At 55.2% G+C, this 2623-nt stretch overlaps 1 pseudogene; it reads left to right on the plus strand.

Annotated features, from left to right (window-relative positions):
* The first annotated feature begins 905 nt into the window (after window positions 1-905).
* On the plus strand, window positions 906-2144 carry LOC147818166 (uncharacterized; annotated as a pseudogene).
* Window positions 2145-2623: the final 479 nt, after the last annotated feature.

Here is a 2623-nt window from a genome sequence, read left to right on the forward strand (position 1 = left end):
TCTGTCTGTCTGACTCTGGCCTCCAGAAGACAGCAGCTGAGCTCCATCCTCCATGAGAGAGCCAAAGGAGCTCTGGTCCGAGCTCACTTCACTGCACTGAAGGACATGGACGCTCCGAACAGCTGCTTCTTCAGCCTGGAAAGGTCCGAGGCCCAGAGGAGGCAGATGGTGTGTCTCTGCCTGCCGCACGGAAGTTTGACCTCTGACCCGGCGGAAATGAGGAGACACACAGTGGAGTATTACTCCGACCTGTTCAGGCCGGAGAGCTGCGACATGGACACTGCTGAGGAGCTGCTCGGCCTTCCTCGGCTGAGGCCGGAGGACCGCGACACTCTGAGCTCGGACCTCTCTCTGCAGGAGCTGACCTGTTTTTAATGAAAGACATTTTTGACGTCTGCAAATTATATAATTTAAATGTTGGCATTTTATCAATAGATCAAGAGGAAGCTTTTGATCGTGTAGATCACTCTTTCTTGTTTGCCACATTGCAGGCGTTTGGTGTTGGGGATCACTTTTTGTCCTGGGTGAGATTATTGTACAGGAGTGCGTGTTGTGTGGTGAAGGTGGGGGGGGGGGCTGTCCTGTAGAGGTGGGAAGGGGGATCAGACAGGGCTGCCCGATCTCAGGACAGCTGTACAGTGTGGCCATCGAACCACTCCTGTGCTCAGAAAGCGGCTGAGGGTTCTGTGTCTGCCTGGGCCGGCTCTCGGCCCCCTGTGGTCGTATCGGCTTATGCAGACGACGAGGAGACATGACACGACCAGGATCAGAGGGACATCAAGGAGCTTGAGGGCAGCCTAACCCTGTATGAGAAGGCCTCTTCAGCTAGGGTAAACTGGGGGAAGAGCGAGGCATGTCTGGTGGGGGAGTGGAGCAGAGGGAACACTCCAGGCCTTCCTGGGAACATGCAGTGGGGAAACACAGGGATGAAGGTCCTGGGGGTTCACTTAGGCAGTGAGGACAGGGAAAGGCAGAACTGGGAGGGAGTGCTGGGGAAAGTGCAAGCTAAGTTGTCTAAATGGACATGGTTGCTACCTCAGCTGTCCTACAGGGGAAGAGCTCTGATTGTCAACAACCTGGTGGCCTTGTCCCTCTAGCACAGACTGCAAGTGCTGCTGCCTCCGCCTGACCTTGTGGAACAACTGCAGCGGCTCCTGGTGGACTTCTTTTGGACGGGATGTCATTGGGTGAGAGCGTCGGTCCTGTACCTCCCTGTGGCAGAGGGGGGGCAGGGCCTGATTGACATTAAGTCCAGAACTGCAGCCTTTAGACTGCAAGCAGCTCAGCGGCTGCTGTATGGACACCCCCCCTGCTGGTCGGCGTTGGCCCGCCTCTTACTACAGAGAGCTGGACGGCTCGGACTGGACAAACAGCACTTTCTTCTGAAGCCGGCTGGATGCGACCTGGCAGGGCTCACACCCTTCTACAGATCGGTATTGGACGCCTGGAGGAAACTGACCGTCGCCCGACCTCCTGACCCTCGGCCAGGTAAGTGGCTCTTTGAGGAGCCCTTGTTTCACAACGCCTTCCTGTCAGTTGCTGGTCTCGCCTCGCCCACACTGAGAGCAAAGCTCATCGAGGTACGTGTTGTGAAGCTGGGTCACCTCACCAGGAGAACTCTGGAGGAGCTTTCTGAGATGTCAGGCGTCCGGTCGTCCAGGATGCTGCAGAGCCTCATGGAGAAGGTGTGGCACTCGCTGCCCACTCCTCTGAGGGCATTTGCTCAGAACCGGAATATGGCCGACCACTGGTGTGAGGGACAGGACTATATCTTCCCCTCACTGAGTGTGAGTCCTGCTGTGGGGGAGTGGAGACTGAAGACTCCAGTGCTGGGCAGCTTCAGCTCCTGCAGTAAGAAGCAGCTGTACCTCAGCTGCATCAAGGTGCTGAACCTCCGCTCTCTGGCTGGAGTCCAGGAGTCCAGGTGGACAGAGGTGTTTGGCTCAGACTCTTCCCCTAAAGGCAGCTGGCGTCTCCTGTACAAGCCTCCTGTTGAAAAACGGATGTCCGATCTCCAGTGGAGGATCATACATGGAGCCATAGCTACAAACAGACACAGAGCTCACTTGAACCCCAGCACTGAGGAGAATTGCCCCTTCTGCCCTGAACCTGAAACCCTCCAGCATTTGGTGGTGTCCTGCCCCCCCCCCGACAGGGCTGTTCCAGCTGCTGAAGGAGTGGGTGGAGCGGCTTGGAGAGACCTTCTCACTGTCCGTCTTTGTGTTCGGACCATAGTACACTACCAGGAAGAGACAGTCCCTGGTTTTAATTAATTTTATTTTTGCAGCTGCCAAGTTGGCAATTTGGAGGACTCGAAAAAACCAGATGAGGGGGGAAGGCTGGACTGACCCGGTTCGCTGTTTGAAAGGTTTGGTGGCAGCTCGTTTGAAAGTAGAGCGAGCGTTTTTCACACTGACCGGGAACATGAACGGGTTCAGAGCTGAGTGGGGCTTTGGGCAGGTCCTGACCTCACTAGGGGAGGACTTTTAACTTAGCTTAGCTTAGCTTAGCTTAGTTTAGCTTAGCTCAGCTAGTTTTACCCCTTAGTGTGTGAGAGAGTGGGTGAATGGAAGTTTTCTTGTTTTGTTTTGTTTCTTTTCACTCTCTCTCTCTCTCTCCCTCC

Source organism: Seriola lalandi, unplaced genomic scaffold (genome assembly GCF_002814215.2).
Source record: "Seriola lalandi dorsalis isolate HSWRI2012SDOR001 ecotype SW California unplaced genomic scaffold, Sedor1 jcf7180002054686, whole genome shotgun sequence".
NCBI lineage: Eukaryota > Metazoa > Chordata > Actinopteri > Carangiformes > Carangidae > Seriola > Seriola lalandi.